This window comes from Taudactylus pleione, unplaced genomic scaffold (genome assembly GCF_031769625.1).
Source record: "Taudactylus pleione unplaced genomic scaffold, aTauple2 ptg000017l, whole genome shotgun sequence".
NCBI classification, from domain to species: domain Eukaryota; kingdom Metazoa; phylum Chordata; class Amphibia; order Anura; family Myobatrachidae; genus Taudactylus; species Taudactylus pleione.
Window position 1 is genome coordinate 6,212,661 of NW_028284419.1, and position 17,497 is coordinate 6,230,157.

At 43.8% G+C, this 17,497-nt stretch overlaps 1 pseudogene; it reads left to right on the forward strand.

The window, feature by feature from the left end:
- Window positions 1-5,131: 5,131 nt before the first annotated feature.
- Window positions 5,132-17,497, forward strand: part of LOC148540770 (carboxyl-terminal PDZ ligand of neuronal nitric oxide synthase protein-like) — a 79,617-nt pseudogene continuing 67,251 nt past the window's right edge.

The following is a 17,497-nucleotide window of genomic DNA, read 5'->3' on the forward strand; positions in this document are numbered from 1 at the left end:
TTGCGGAGCGGTGATTGCAGGGCGGTTCTCCCACTATACTAACGCGCATCAGTGAGAGGGGTCACATACTTGCCATCATGTCTGAGAGTGATTTTCCTCTCAAGCTTCTGTGTACTACGGGTAAGGTACCTATAGCGGAGGGGGAGGGTAGCGCGGAGGGGTTATGTCGGCAGTGTTTTTTATTGACGCGGCCAATTACTGTCACGGCTCCGGTTCAGGAGCCGCCCTGGGCTTGTTTCGCTAAAGCGCTTACAACCCTAGTGGGCCAGTTAGCTCCACAACCTGCGTTCGCTCAGATGGGATTGTCCCAGCAGTCAGTGGTGTCGTCACCCATGCAGGGGTTCCCGAGACAACTGATGGTACCCCACAGTCTCCCCATTTCCCCTCCTCAGGTCTCTCAGGAGCCTGCGTGGGTTAATTCTCTGACAAGTTCTGTGCAGAATTTGTCAGAAGTGTTACAAGGGGAGTCTGCATTGCGGCCTCATAAGCGGCCGGTGGCGTCTCTGTCCACTCCTTATGAGGATGACGAGGGGACGACCGATGATGGGGAGATTCTGGATCTTTTGGACCACGAACCTCTCCGTACTAAAGAGTCGGACGCTAAGTCTAAGGTTTATATAGCTGGCCTTATTCATGCAGTCCGCACAGCTTTAGTTATTGAGGATGATGAACCTCCGGTATCAAAATCCAAATATGCCTTTTTCAAAGATGATAAGGGTGACGCCACAGTGTTTCCTCTTTCCGGTCAATTGGTGGACCACTTAGAGGAGGCGTGGAAACATCCTAGCAAACGGTATCAGCCTCAAAGATGTTTAGCAGTGGCTTATCCGTTTACGGACAATTATTTTGCTAAGTGGGAATCCCCGCCACAGGTGGATTCCCATGTGATACGCCTGGTCCGAAGTGCCACGTTGCCCATGTCCTCCTTAAAGGATGCCATGGACCGTAAGGTGGAAATCTGCCTAAAGTCCGTTTATTCCCTCGCCGGGGGGGCAGCCAGGCCGGCTATGGCCATTTGTTGGGTAGCCAGAGCTATGGAGCACTGGGCAGATAGTTTAGAGGCGTCTTTCGATTCCGACTGTTCGGCTGAACAGTCCGAGTTGATAGGCAATCTCCGGGATTCGGCCACTTACATTAATGAAGCGGCTTTAGATATCAGTACCCTGACTTCTCGGATTTTTTCGGCAGCTGTGGCGGCTGGTCGCACCTTATGGTTGCGATCTTGGAAGGCCGACGCTGACTCCAAAAAGGGCTTGGATGCTTTGCCTTTTAATAGAGAAGTCCTATTTGGTCCGGATCTGGACAAAATTGTAGCCACACTGGCGGCAGCCAAATCGTCATGTCTCCCGTCTGCTGCAGTTCCTTCCAGTTCAGGTACGCCATCCTTTCGGCCTTACAGGGCCCAGGGTAGGCCTAAAGCACAGTCCTTTCCCCGACAGGCTGGCCCCAAGAAATCGGGCAAGCCCTGGAAGCAGGCCTGGAGTACCAGACGTCCGGCCCCTAAGTCCGATGACAAACCTGCGGCCTGACGGTCCGGGCCTCCCTTTGGGGAATCCCAAAGTGGGAGGCCGCCTGCTATGGTTCGCCCAGTGTTGGTCGGTAACCACGAAAAACAGTTGGGTTCAGGAGGTGGTTTCTCACGGGTATGCCCTCTCCTTTCGGCATGGGCCCCCATCCCGATTCTTCACCACGAGTCTTCCATCAGACCGGAACAAAGCCACGGAACTGCAGAAGGTTTTGCACACTATGCTCCAGGCTGGAGTTATAGTGCCTGTTCCTTTCTCCCAGAGGGGCCTGGGTTTCTATTCCAATCTGTTTTTGGTGCAGAAACCCAATGGGTCGTACCGTCCGATCCTCAACCTCAAAGCACTCAACAAGTCCTTGCGGGTGCCGAGGTTTCAGATGGAGACCCTACGGTCCATCATTCTGGCGCTGGAACCTGGGGATTACATGGTGTCGTTGGACATACAGGACGCTTAACTGCATGTCCCTATTCTTTCGTGCCATCATAAAGTTCCTCAGGTTTGCAATCCGCAACGATCACTTCCAATTCCGTGCGTTACCTTTTGGCCTGGCGACAGCACCACGTGTGTTCACCAAGGTTATGGCGGTCATGGCGGCTTCCCTGCGGCTGCAGGGAATCCGCATGTTGCTGTACCTAGACGACCTTCTGTTGGTAGCAGGCTCTCCGGAGCTCCTTCTACACCATTTGGATCTGACGATTGCAGTACTGCAATGGCACGGATGGTTGATAAACTGGCAAAAGTCCACCCTGATCCCGTCTCAAAGGATTCTGCACCTCGGAGCCTTGTTGGACTCCAGTCAGCAGAGGATCACTGTGATGGGGGAAAAGATCTCTGCCTTGCAGTTGAGGGTGCACAGTTGTCTGCGGAGTCGCCGTGTGTCTCTTCACTCGGCAATGAGGTTACTGGGCTCCATGGTGTCCGTATTCGACATGGTGGAATATGCCCAGTTTCACTCCAGACCTCTGCAGCAATTGATCCTGTCGAAATGGAATGGACTGCCTCAGAGTCTCAAATCCCAGATGATGGTGCTCACTCTGGAGGTTCGCCTGTCCCTTGCCTGGTGGTTGCAGATGACCCATCTCAACAGGGGTCGTCCGTTTTGGGTGGCGAACTGGGTCTTGTTGACAACAGATGCCAGTCTTTGGGGGTGGGGAGCGGTCACGGGTCCACATCTGTTCCAGGGCAGATGGACTCAGGTGGAAAAGGAGCTTCTGATAAACATCTTGGAACTCCGCGCCATTTTCAATGCTCTCTAGCAGGCCCATCGGGTCCTCCAAGGTCATCCCGTGCAGGTCCAGTCAGACAACGCCACCACCGTGGCCTACATAAATTGGCAAGGAGGAACCCGAAGTCGGGTGGCACTCGTAGAGGGGTCCCGCATCCTGGTCTGGGCAGAGCGCAATCTCCCGGCCATATCAGCGGTATTCATCCCGGGAGTCCTCAACTGGGAGGTCGACTTTCTCAGTCGCCAGGAAGTTCATCCGGGAGAATGGTCTCTGCACCAGGACGTCTTTCAACTTCTGGTGGACAGGTGGGGTCTTCCAGAGATCTCGACCTCATGGCGTCATGGCACAACATCAAGTTGCCGGTGTACGGGTCACGCACAAGAGACGAAAAGGCGTCTCTGGTGGATGCTCTGTCCGTCCAGTGGATGTTCCGGTTTGCTTATCTCTTTCCTCTGTTTTCCCTTCTTCCACGGGTCATCCGGAAATTCAAACAGGAAGGAGGGACGCTCCTGTTGATAGCTCCTGCGTGGCCCAGATGGCACTGGTTCTCAGACCTTCAGGGTCTGTCCGTGGACATTCCTCTGCGGTTGCCGCTATGACTGGACCTACTGTCACAGGGTCCTTGTCTTCACCCGGACCTGATTCGGCTGTCTTTGACATCGTGGCTGTTGAGACGGCCATGTTAAGGTCCAGGGGGTTTTCCAGCTCTGTAGTATGAACTATGCTAAGAGCTCGGAAACCGTCTTCTGCAAAAATATACCATCGTGTGTGGCATACATTCTTCCAGTGGTGTCGACCGAGAGGTTATGCACCTCGGGAGTTCTGTCTGTCTAGAGTGCTAGCCTTCCTACAGGCAGCACTAAACCATGGGCTTCGCCTTACTTCTTTGAAGGTGCAGGTTTCTGCCCTGTCTGTCTGGTTCCATCGTAGGATTGCTACAATCCCTGATGTGCGCACCTTTATGCAAGGTGTTCTTCGAAATCAGCCGCCATTTGTTCCACCGGTGGCGCCTTGGTATTTGGCTGAGGTCCTGAGGGCTTTCCAGGGACCACCGTTTGAACCACTGGGCTCAGTGGATCTTAAATGGCTGACAGCTAAAACAATTTTCCTTCTGGCCATCGCTTCGGCCAGACATGTTTCTGATTTAGGGGCTCTCTCTTGTAGACCCCCTTTCTTGATTTTTCTTGGGAACAGGGCGGTGCTGCGCACTGGTCCTGAATTTCTTCCCAAAGTTGTTTCCCGTTTGCATATCAACGAGGAAATCGTTGTGCCGGCTTTTAACTCACCTGACCTTTCAGTGGGTGAGGCCACTTTGGACGTTGTGCGGGCCTTAAGGATTTATGTTGACCGCACTTCTTCGTTTAGGAAGTCGGATGCCTTGTTTGTCCTCTATGGCTTCCGTAAAAAGGGTTGGCCTGCTTCAAAGCAAACTTTGGCAGGTTGGATCTGTATGGCTATTTCAGAAGCTTATCTTCATGAACGCCTGCCGGTTCCATCCTCTGTGAGGGCTCATTCCACTAGGTCTGTGGGTCCTTCGTGGGCAGCTCGACGCGGGGAATTTCTGCAGTCCAGATCTGCAAGGCTGCCACGTGGTCCTCTGTCCATACCTTTGTGAGGTATTATGCGTTTGACACCTTTGCCTCTCAGGATGCTTCATTCGGGTGGCAGATTCTCCTTTCAGCACAGGAGCGTCCCCACTCTTGAAGGATACTGCTTTGGGACATCCCCAAGGTATCCTGTGGATACCCTATGGACCCTGAAGTAGAAAATATGAGATATGGTAAGAACTTACCTTTGTTATCTCTATTTCTACGAAATCCATAGGGTTCCACAGGACTCCCGCCCTGTCTCACCTGTGCTGCAGATGGGCTTTGCTTTGGTCACCGGTTTTTCCGTCTCCCTCTGGTGAGAATGTGATTCTTGTGTGTGTCCAGATCTTTTTTCTCTCTCTTCCTTCTCCTCCTCTGGCCTATGGCTTGGTACGTAACTGAGATGCCTTGGCTCGGGGGCTGGGTATAGGAGGGGGACCCTAGTGCATCCTGGGAGGCTGAAAACTTAACTCTATGGTGCCCGATGCCTGACGTCATCACCTATACCCCAAGGTATCCTGTGGAACCCTATGGACTTCGTAGAAATAGGGATAACAAAGGTAAGTTCTTACCATATCTCATATTTTTTTTGCTGTCCCTACCATTTTTTGTATTCTGGTTTAGACTCGTCCATCCACATAACATTGTTCCAATAGTTTTCTGGCTCATCCACCTTCTCTTTAACAAACTATAAATGGGCATAAATGTACTTCTTGGAGAGCATTGGGTTTCTCTTTGCTGTCCTCCCACACTATTCTTGTTCAGTGTTTCCCTGATGGAGTCTTAAACAATGACCTTAGGCAGTGTAATAGAGGTCTGCAGATCCTTTCACATTACCCTGGAGAACCTGTGTGAAGACCAGATTTTGCTAGTGAAGACTCTGGTTTGTTTCATAAATAGGACTGGGTCACCCAAACTCTTACCTAATTGTCATCCTATTAATTTACATGTTTTATTTAGTTTACATTTTAACAAAGCTACAGTGAATATATTTCACCTTCATAGTTCATACAGTATATAAACTTTTAGCTGCAGGTATTAAGACACTTGTTGTGAGTATAAAGATTAGTAAGTTCAATAGCAATATTTTGTATATGTCAATTTTCCTACAGAATCCGTATAATAAAACATTTTACTTTGACTTGAAAAGCATTTTACATAACATAATGCAATCGGTATGTAATGCCGGTGGATGAGCTGCCAGATCAAATACCGTCACCAAAAGACTGAAGGCTCTCCATCCCGACTGGGGCTGGAAAGTAGCCTAACCCTTCTCTGTCCACCCCCCCTAACCCTCCCTTAGCGGTGCCTAATCCTAACTTCCCCCCCGGTGGTCCATAAATCCCCCCTCTCCTGTCCTGTACCCTAAATTTAGCCCTCCTGGGCGGTGCATAAGCCTAATCTCCCCCTGGGGGTCCCTAAGCCTAACCCTCTCTCTCCCCACACCTAACCCTAACCTGTCTACGCTTACCTTTGTTTGGGATGCCGGTTTTCGGGATCTCGGCATCTGGCTAGAAATAGGCGTCAGTATTTCGACGCCTATCTTTAGTCTCGAATCGGGCTTTCCCTGTCGGGATTCTGGTGCCCGGCATTCCGGACGCCGGTAACTTGACTACATCCTACAAAGCTATAGCATTACTACTAGAATGCTTTTATTGTTAACCAGGCATTGATCATTTTGTACTGCTTGCTTCTATACTATAGCTTGCAATTGAAAACACAGATGAAATAGAGGCATCAAGACTAGTAAAATCATACACTGAAGTGCCAAAAGTCATGGGATAGGTGTCTTGTATCATGCCTCTAGGCTGGCGAAGTTCAGCAACTCGATGAGGCATCGATTCCACAAGTGGATGGAAGACCTCCTTGAGAGATTGACCTATGCCATCTGGGTAGCTTCCCACAGCTCCCTGATATTTGAAGGTGCAGTATCTTGGGTGCGAATGGACCTCTTCACCATGTCCCATAAATGCCCCATTGGGTTTATGTCAGATGAACGGTGTGGCCACACTATTTGTCAGAACTCCCCAGAATGCTCCTCGAACTAGTTCTGGACAACTTGGGACCGATGACCTGGTGCATTATACTGCTGGAATATTCCATCATGGGGGTACATAAAGTCCATGATGGGCTGCAAATGGTCGTCAAATAATGCAATGTAGCAGTTTCCAGTAAATGACGTGTTCAGGTGAACCAGCGAACCCAATCCATGCCATGTGAACACACCCCACACCATTATGGAACCACCACCAGCCTACACAGTGCCCTGTTGATAACTGGGGTCAATGGCCTCACTGGGTCTGCGCCACACCCGAACCCCTACCATCAGCCGAAACAACTGGATCGTAACTCATCGGCTCAAACCCTTGTGTGATGCTGGGTCTGGTGTCATCATGCTAACAGGGGCACTTTGGTGGGTCCTCTGCTCCTGCTGGATATGCGTCTAGTGCCTCCTGCTTTGGATGTGATTTGAGCCAGTGTCGCTTGTCTTCTACCACAGACAATTCTGGCCAGATGCCGTTGGTCACGATTATAAAGCACCTATTGTCGGCCTCTGCACTGTCCATGGCGGGTAATAATGCCTTCCATTAGGCATTCCGGTACACATGTGACACCATAGATCAAGGAATGTTGAATGTCTGCACAGCTTCAGAAATGGAATGTCATGCCCTGTTGGAACTCTGATAACGCACATTGCTTTGCCATGAGCAGCCTAGCCGTTGTTCATATTGACTCACAAGATGTCAGATTACAACTGATTTCAGGTCTGGGCATTTCCAAGATGTAACAGTACACTGGCACCACCTACCATTATCTTTACATACTGCTGTTCCATGACTTTTGGCACTTCAGTGTACAAACTAGTATTATGATGGAACCTCTTGGTTTCAGTGACCCCATACACATTTTTACTTATGCCTGTGGTCAGGAACAGTGGTAGCAATGCCTTCTCTATTTACTCTCATTCTATGAGTAAACTCAAGAGGTTCAGTGGCGAGTACTCTACTGGCCCCTTGACTACAAGAGCTGGTTATTATGTCTTGCCAAACAGTGTTGAATTTGCCATGCAGTGTATCTAGCTTTTTCTAATGCCAGTGGGCCGCTAGACCAGTGGTTCCCAAACTTTCTCAGCCTTTTTTTATATGGCACACATAGGATAACAGGATTTTTTTAAAGAAAGTCTGCAATCATTAAATGTAAGTAAAGTGTGTTTATCTGTCATCCATAGGCTCCGTTATGTGCTGGTATACAGTGTTTCGCTTCTGTTTGTCCACATATTTTAGTATAGGCAAAACCAGTGCTGGTGACTGCCAATCACATAAACGTTAAACCATGGTCTTGGGGCTCTTGCAGGGGTGCCATGGCACCCTGTTTGGGGACCACTGCGCTAGAATTCTTAAAACTTTTCTTTGCGTAACATAGCCAAATTACAATAACACATTAAATGTATTATAAAAAGTAGTAGTTTGTCCGGGCTCCTGTGTCATGGCCCTTCCAATCATAGATAATTCTGCCCCTGAGAATAATATTCTGGGCTTGTCACGTCACCTCCAGGACTCCCACTTCCGGAGTTCCCGCGTCATCTCGGTCCACATAACTTCCATCCTAGGCTTTATCCTTGTATCTTCCGTCCTTCTTGGTGGTTCACATACTTCCGCCCTTAGTATGACATTTCCGGTCTCCACAATTGCGGAGTCTTCTTATAGACCTATTTATATTCTTCTGGCTGAGGGATGAGGTTTTAATGCAATCTTAATATATGAGTAGTTGTATTGTATCGGTGATTACTGTTCTAAAAATGGACCTATGTAATTTTGAATAAAGTGTAGATGACATATAGATATTAGGGGTGAGCGGGTTCGGTTTTACTCGGTTTTACTCGGTTCTTATAAGATCTAAGATCTTATAAAAAGAAAATTGAAAAAAACATTATTAAAAAAATATATAAAAATGTATAAAAAGTATTGGTAAGAAAAGTGCCAAGTGCCAAAGAAAAAGGGAATGTAAGTAGAGAAATGGTAAAGTACTCTGAAGAGTACATAAATCTATACATACAGACATACCTCTGTTATAGTTCAGGAGGGGACAGATCAGCTTTCAAAATCTATATTTAGTCCTTTGGGATTTAGGGTTTCAAATTCTTATATTAATTTTGACTCCTCTCTTGATAGCACTTCTTCATAATTGCCTCCTCTCCACAATTTCTTGACACATTTGAGCCCTATGAGCTGTATGGATGACGGGACACTAGAATGGGTTTCTTTAAAATGGACTTTAATACAATGGTTTTCTTTCATGTTTTTGATGTTGATGAGATGTTCATTGATTCTAGTGCAAGCATGTCTTGTATCTCTAGTTCTCAATGCAGAAGCTGCAGCCAGACTTAGTGGTGCAAACAATCGATGGTTCATCATAGATTGTTATTGTACCATTGATGGTTATCACCAATGGCACCATTGATGGTGACCATCGATGGAAACCTACCGATTGTTATCCCTAAAACACAGAGAGAGACACTACAAGACAAATCTGAACTGGCCAGTTGCATGGTTAGTGCAAGAAGGGTTCAACTGCCGTACTTATTTTTTACTCCCAAAGGCTTCCGAAAATTAAATTTATACCAAAAAGATATTGTATTTAAGTGTATAACATACTCTATGTGCAAAAAAATTAAACATACACTTTTTTAGATATTCAAGGTCAAAGAATACATCATGTGACCTTGAAATGTAAACATCAATATTTGAGTATAAAAATATTTTTTATTAAATTCTGATCCCTTAGCTTCAAAACAAGACCAACATGAAAGTTCTACCACAATTCGAAGCAAAGTTATGATTCGTTTTAGTTGACCTTGCAAGCATAAATTTTACTTTTTTGTTGTCATGTTTGCAATCCTGTAGCCTGAACACCGTGTATCACTGAGGGCTACAATTTTACATATGAAAGTTACTTTATGCCATCCATCATCCTACCAAATTTCACAAAAATCGAGATGGTCGGGTTGAAAAGTTACTTTTTTTTTGTGATGATTTGGCAAGTAATGACCCTTACATAATATTTGTTATTGGTCTATATTTTCTCTTTTTCCCACTGGGCTTTAAACAGGGCATATGATGGCACAAATTTAGTCCCCATTGCAGTCGCTGTGCTTTGTATATAAAAACTGTCTTTGAAATATAAATAATTATGAATGAGTATAAAATATATTCCTTCCATAAGGAAATCTATGTGTGCTCCTTGCAGACCTGATTCTTCTTCTATATTTTTCTTCACATATTCACAACCTTTTTGGTCTTCTATGCCAGTGTATAGTGACTTGATGTCACATGTGGCCAGGAGATAATTTTCCTTCCGCTTAAGATTATATAGGCTGCTAAGATTGTCGTTTTAATTATCTTGAATAACACTATATTCATCGGTTTGGAAGTTTACATTTTATACCCATTATATAAGTGATGCGCTGGAATTATTTTTGTTCTTTCACGTAGATGCAGAGCCCTATTGCCACTTGGTATATGGTTGTTTTCTAGTAGCTTTTTTACAGTGGATGGCATGGGACAGTGGCTTTTCTGGTGTAGGACTTGTGAGAGGTACTATAATTTACAAAACCAATTACTTCAGTTAGGGTTTAATCCATTATATTTGGGTTTTGTGAGGCAGTGCTTTTCCAGTAAGACATATGTAACTATAGTTAGAACAGCTCTTTACACAACAAAGTATCTTACAAACTTGAATATGAATAATTGGACACCAATTTGGATGTGGATGCTTTATGGTTTATGGTGAGCTACATTTGCTCAACTCAAGTTTAGGGAATCCATTAAACGGCATATCCACACAAAGGATGATATCGATCTCCTGGATACAAGCAACAAAAGTTATGTTTAATATTGGTATTTAGGAGAAATCTACTGAACATTGTAAAGTGTTGATTTATGTCCGCCTGATTCCTTTTCTCTGAGCTCTCATTGGTGGAATATTAATGCTGTGGACAATAACCAGGTCAGTAGCAATTGCATGCGAGAGGCTCCTGCAATTGGCACCTTCGTTTCACCTCTATTTTATCTAGCACATTGGTGCTTTCACTTTTGATGAGCACATTTTCACATTACCGTTTTCGGTGGGATTCATGCATGTAATGAGCACTTAGAACTGAGGGGTCTTGGTATTCATCAGTGGATTTAGATTTTTTTTTTTTCTAAAAGCTAAATTTATCCGTATAATATGACCACGATTTGTGTTTGCTTTAAAAATTTGTAGGTTGCAGTGTTTGGGTGGTGGTTGGCATGGTTTCGGCAGAAGTCTATTTTGTAGCTAACATATGGAAATTATAGAAACCCAATGCTTGCTAGTTATATGGGAGATGGAGCATGTTTCTAAGTTGTCAGAATGGAAAGAGCATTTGTCCAAAGCTGTCCATTTTCTATTTGATGTCTAATACAGATATGGAATTCTGGAGAATTCTGAAAAAAAATAAAAAACATTTTAAATGTGTACTAAAAGTTTTTATATTTTATTAAATTCCAGTTGTACTCATTCTAATGATGATCTCATTTATAAGTGACACTTGGGGGGTAGTTCAATTGCATGCAATAAATCGTAAAGTTAACGGGTGTTGACTAAATGAGCCTACTGCGCATTAAATACACTTATTGCCTGTATGCGTGCTCCCATTTATCAGCAATTCAATTCGATAAGTGGTCTGCGGGCATTCACCCGTTAATTCTTGCAGGGATGACAGGCGTTAAGTACAGATTAAAAAGGGGTAATTTGCCTGTACCCCAAAAGGTCAAACAATATTGGCTTACAATATAGATGTCTGTTAAAATTAATTTTGAATAAGTATTTATTAAGGAGCGTGTCCTAGTGGTTCTGCAAAACTTGCCACCTGCTCAAGGGGTCCTTTTAAAAAAGGCACGATAATGCCACTAAAGAATTAACACTCATTAACTGGACGCTTATTGAATTGGTTGAATTATTTTTTAACACATGTTTTGCTATTTAACATGCAATAATGGATTATCGCGGCTCATTGAATTCGGCCCTTGGTCTCTTTTGTAGGATAGTAATTTCTGCCTATATGTCACTTTGTATACTCCAGCCTGGCCCTAGTTGAATTTATTGCCCCCTTTTCACTAGGTCCCTCTTTACAAATGTATATTGTGACCCATTTCTGACCATCTGAATGTCTCTAGCCCTTGTAATAAACCGAAATCTCTTTTCAACAGTATGAATTCAAAGCAAAGAACATCAAGAAGAAGAAAGTGAACCTCTTCGTGTCTGATGATGGAGTGAAAGTCGTCCTAAAGAAGAAAAAGAAGGTGACTGACACGTTCTCCTTTTTGATCACATTAATCTCTCTATTTGGGTCATGAGACTAGTTGGATCCTTTTTCTGTTATAATTTCTGGTGTTATTAAAAGTAATGTAAATGTATGTTACATGCCATCTTGGATTAATAACCTGAAACTTCACTAAAATGTGAACAGATTATGTAACTACAGGAGATTCAGTTGTGACAAAAATATTGGAGTGCATGTTGAAGTGGTATCAGCAAAAGTATTTTTAAAATATAAAAAATATCTGTAAAACAAATAACAAAATTATAATTTTTTTGGGGTGATATAATTTGTGTACATATATATATATATATATATATATATATATATATATATATATATATATATGAGAGAGAGATATAATATAAACCAGAAAAGATCTGCACAAACATAGTTTCATTTGGGAATGTCGCTGGGGTGTGTTGTCAGAAGGTAATTGAGTTGACCTGCTGCCTTCCTATAGAGCCAAGTGTATTTATAGAGAGCACTCACCAGACTTCTCAACATATCGCAGGTATAAATCTTTATTCACCAAAACAGAGCATTATCTTGTGCAAAATGTTGACATTTTGGTTTCTCAACGGACCTTTATCAAGACCATTGTATCCTAACCTGGAAAGTTTCAAACCCATCTACAGTAAGTGCTCCCCTAGGGGTCGCGAGTTGGCCACCGCTGATATAGATGCCCTTGGAACTCTATTAATTGCACCACCATATACTTTGATATACACTGTTTTCAAAGTACTCGGGCCACTCTGGGACTTTGCTTGAAGAAGAGGTGTAACCACGCCTCCCAAGATGCCATGAATTGAGTATACAGAAACCATACCTCCCAATATTAGGGTGGAGGATTGCTGGACATTGTGCGCATGCTTTCTGCGCAAGCATTAAAAGGTGACTGGCTCTGTGGTATGGGGCTTGGCCGTGCATCACACCCCCTTTTTTGTAATGTTGGGGGCATGCCCAGCGCTTTCAGAGCTGCTGGGCTGCTCCCAGTCCCACTATTTAGTGTTTGGATGCATCGTGCATGTGTACGGCATCCATTCACCTCTTCTATGCTATGCCATAGATGGGATGGGAGAACTAGAACTCCCAACCTTGTCGTCCCCCCCCTTCACTGGACACTGCAGGTCAATGCCCGAAAAGTAGGACAGCTGGGAGGTCTGCAGAATTAATCTGATGGGGCATAGCGCCACTCCCTAGCATCAGGGCCTGATATCTGAGCAGCCCTTCATGCAGCTTTACAATTGGTTACAAAGGTTGGTAGTATAATTTAATTGTATTTGCAAACATCATTCTGGGATGTTACTAGAATCCATGTATAATGGTGTGACAAATTTGAACGTCTGATATTTTTAAATTACTATATAAATTATAATTTTCTAAACAAATGATATTTTGTTTGGTGATCCCTAGTAAGAAAGAAAGTGGGCTGTGCGTAAATGTGTAAATCTTCTTGTTGCAGAAAAAGGAGTGGGCCTGGGATCAGAGCAAGATGCTTATCATGCAAGATCCTATTTACAGGTTAGTGTCCATACATACATTCAGGGCCGGATTGAGGGCCACATGGGCCTGGAGCTGAAAATGACCAAGGGCCTATTATGAGAAGCGGAAGAGGTGTGGCTATTGCCATGTGGGTGTGTACACAAAATATGTAAAAGAAAAAAAATGCTTCATTTTGTGAGGTAAATAGAAATACAATTTTATGATTTATGGCTGACCGTGTGGAGAGCAGATGGCCAGTCAACATCATGTTGTCATGACAATGGGCCTATTTTTATGTGGAGGCCTGGAGCTGTAGCTCCATCCGCCCCATTGTTAATCTGGCCCTGCATACATTCTGTTATTACAAACTGTCACTACTTAGTTATACTTGGTAATTTGGCCCTGGAAGAAAGCAGGAAAGTATAATTGCTACCAGCTGGGTTTGTTACTAAAGTCTGTAATTAATGTGATTCATACTGTGACTGCATTAGATTTTTCAAGATACTGTAATCCAAAATGAAAAGGTATTCCAAATAACCCAATGAATAAACAATGTTTTGGCCTAGTGGGAAGAGAGGCATTTTCTTAGCTGGTAGATAATTATATTGCTTTTTATAGTAGAATGCTGTTCATGAATGTTATATTACTCTTGTACCTTATTTTACTTTTAATAATGTATTATAACACATTTGGGGACATTTATGAAAACGTTTCAAATGTTAAGTGCAATTAGGTGCTGTAACCCTTGGCCGATAATGAGAGATTTGCTTTTAGATGCATTTAACGATGGTCAAAGTATCGCTTCTTTTCATTTATTTCATTTCCTGTCTGTATACACCTATATTTTGAAGTGGGAATAGACCAAAGTCAATCAGATTATCAGCATTCCCACATTAGCACATTGATTACTCATGTGCTCATGTTATGGGGCTGAACTGTCTGTGACAGTATCAAGACATGGGAAAAGGAATAGTGGCAAGCCAGAAACCTCAGAGGGGCCGATTCAATTAGCTTGTGTACTAATGTGGCTTAAGTGCCAAAAGCCATTCATTTCACATCTGTGCAGTCCAAGGCTGGGACTTAAAAAATGGTTTCTTCACTTAATTTTGCTTGCGGCTTTACGAGGTGTCAAAAGAAATAAGCAAAGGCAGCTCTCCCTTAATTGTCGGGATGAGTGCCATCCGCATTGCATGGGGCCTCAGACTTTACTGAATTTTCAATTGAGCATTGGATAATGGAAGGAACAGGGTCCTTGAACAGCACGGAGTAGTGATGTAGGTCTCCTGTCACCCTGGGGCAGGAATATTGTGGTATCAAAAGTTGCTTTATATGAAACAAATGCCCAGATTTGTCAACCTAGAAACATGTAAACAACATAAAGTTATATAAAAAAACATGGGATGCAGTAACAACCAGGTTATCTTAATGCAAGCAAATTCGTAACGGGATATAATATTAAAGTGCACTATAGTCTGATAATCACCAGGAAATTAGAATAAATGTCTCATTGAATGTAAGTTTTATGTCTCAAATTCTATATAAATAATGAGTATAGTTCATAGACTTGAATAGCAATTTTGCACAATATAGTATCATGTTGATTATTGTGTACTAAGGGAATTCTTGATCTCTCATTCTTCCGATGGTTCTATATTTAGAACTTTCTGTGGCACAGCCCTCAGTATTAGCAGCTGTACCTCCTAAGCATCAGGAGGATGATTCCTAGTAAAGAATACATTTTTAATGAAATTTGGTTCAAGTTAAGTGTATTTTATTTGTAGTGAAACATATGCGTTCCGCACTGTTTTACTGATCTCCTCCCCATGTCTTTTCGGAAATTATCCACGTCCCATGCTGAGATAGCAGTGTTTCCCTTATTAGAGAGATGTGTGTCAGTGCAGAGCATTCTACTTCTGTTTCAGTGTCCACAAACACCTTTCCTTAAATCACACCAAATAGCCCCATTTGGCGTGCCACAGACATTGTGAATAAGTCGCACCAAACACTATGTTCAAAATATATGTCTAAGTCACATCACTAATGCAACAAAAGTACAGTGCATGGGTGCCCTGGACACTGGCCTTTCATGCAGATGCTAACCTGGGTTAAAAAGTAAAAGACTGAGGACCGACACAAGTGATTCTTGCAATGCGTTGCACCACACATGGTTGTGCTTAATCTGCGAACTCATACTAATTCTTTTGCGACAAAAGTACTAATTCTAAATGCCTAGGATACTATAAGCAACTTTTGAGGCAGTTACTACACGAATGAGAGGCTAAATTCAGAAAAAAGTCTGGGAATAGCTACCCGTGGTGGAGCGGGTAAGTTGTACCATGTGTCTCACCCTATATGGTGCAAAAGGGATAGGTGTATGAAGACACATCTGTAAAGATGACTTTATTTAAGGTACTCAAGAAAGGGGTTAACTTAAAGGAATCAATATACATATAGGGAATAAGCCTGAGTGTGTATTTTATTGACTTGTTCATGGTTTTGTGAGAGCTGTAAAGCTGCATAGAAGAGTCTCTCGTCCAGAGGAACCTAACTGACCATTATTCCTGGTGTTGCTGTATGTTCTAACCTGAAGCTCCCGGGTTCCACTTTGCATTACCAAATACATATACTTTTAATGAAAGCAACGTGTTTGAAAGTAGAAAAATTATTTAAAGCAATCCTGCATGCAAGTCTCCATACACTGCATTCAATGGGACGTTTACGCTCTGCCTATAGTACATTTATCCCATTTCTTGCTTCCATTGATCTGTTTTTTCCTTAAAGTTGTGTTTCTCTTTCTCTCCCATTATCCATCTCTTGTATCTGGATAAAGAATATTTTATGTGTCTCATGACTCCCAAGATCTCAAGATCTTCAGCTACATAGCCAGAGACGGGTCCAGTAATGTTTTCCGCTGCAACGTCTTCAAATCCAAGAAAAAGGTAAGTCTGCAACAAATCCTTGTGTTCTGTTTTGGTGGGATATTGTACACTGTGCTTTCCTGTAAAGTGTCTCTTTTTTAAATATATGCACATAGTGTTCCTTCTAGGGTGGCTAGGGGGCCAGGCGGCTCTCAGGGGAATTTTTCTGTGTGCGTATGTCCAAAAAAGGGGCATGCCTTTGAGATCCTTTTCATCACTGTAGCGGACGTGCCCAGCAATCACAAAAATGCTGGGCTGCCCCAAACTCTCATGCATTGTGAATAGATGCCTTGCGCATGGCATCTATTCACTAACCAGGTGTGCCAAGCACTCGGGATGAGATGACAGCCGGAGTGAGCTGAGACAGCTCTGCAGCCTTCAATGCTGGCGATCCCGGTAGGGCGCATTTTGATTTTTTTAAAAAGGGGTGCAGTGCCCTGCGAAAGAAGCCTAGAGGGTACGCTGTGCACATTACCAGGGCCACATCCAGCTCATATACATAAGGCCTGATTCAGACCCGCTTGCTAGATGTGGCCGCTCGCTCCCAGCGTATGGAAATTCAGTTAAGTGACGTCAAGGCAGACGCTCGCACGGCAAGGCATTAGCACGCCCACTATGTCTTGGTTGAGCGATCAGTTTGTGTTTACAGACACCCACCAGCCTGTCTTTAGCCGGCCACTAGCGAACATTATCGCCAGGAAGTATCTACAACCATCGGTACATCAGCTTCCATCGAATCTGACCTCAGCGCTTGCGGTTGACTGTACCCTACCGCAAGCATTGCGAGCAGTTCAGTGTAAAATTCAAGCAGGTGACGTATACTATGATGCTGCATGGTAATTATGCACGCCTCTGAAACGGCGTTGAAACACTGGCACGTCTGCGTCCGCAACTCCACTCCTCCGTTACTACAGCCCTGCCCCTGTTACCACCCACAAATGGCCCTCCTGTCACTCATTCCACTGGGCTGTCTTTGCAGGGCGAGTGAGTGCATTCCGATCGCTCATACTAGTTTGCGCACGTGCACTGCGAACTATACGCATGCGCACATTGGCGAACATCACCAGCAACGAGCGATTGCTTGCTATCGAGCAGGTCTGAATCAGGTCCATAGTACGATGTGAATTGCATATATAAAGAATTTTTATCAATTCAGTCCAGACCTTAAGATGTTCATCTGTTTTTAAGAGCTTGTAACCGGATGATCTCACGTGTCAGGCATTTGCAGGTTTGTTGTATGTAGAGGAGGTTGATCGTCATTCACAACACAAGAAGGTATTTTCCTGAAAAAAATGAAAAAAGGAAATGTTGTTGCTCAAAGGATATGTATTTACAAACACAGTTGCTCCATAGCTTGCAAGATGATACAGAAGTACACTCCTCTCAATATGGTCAGGAGACATTTCTGAGC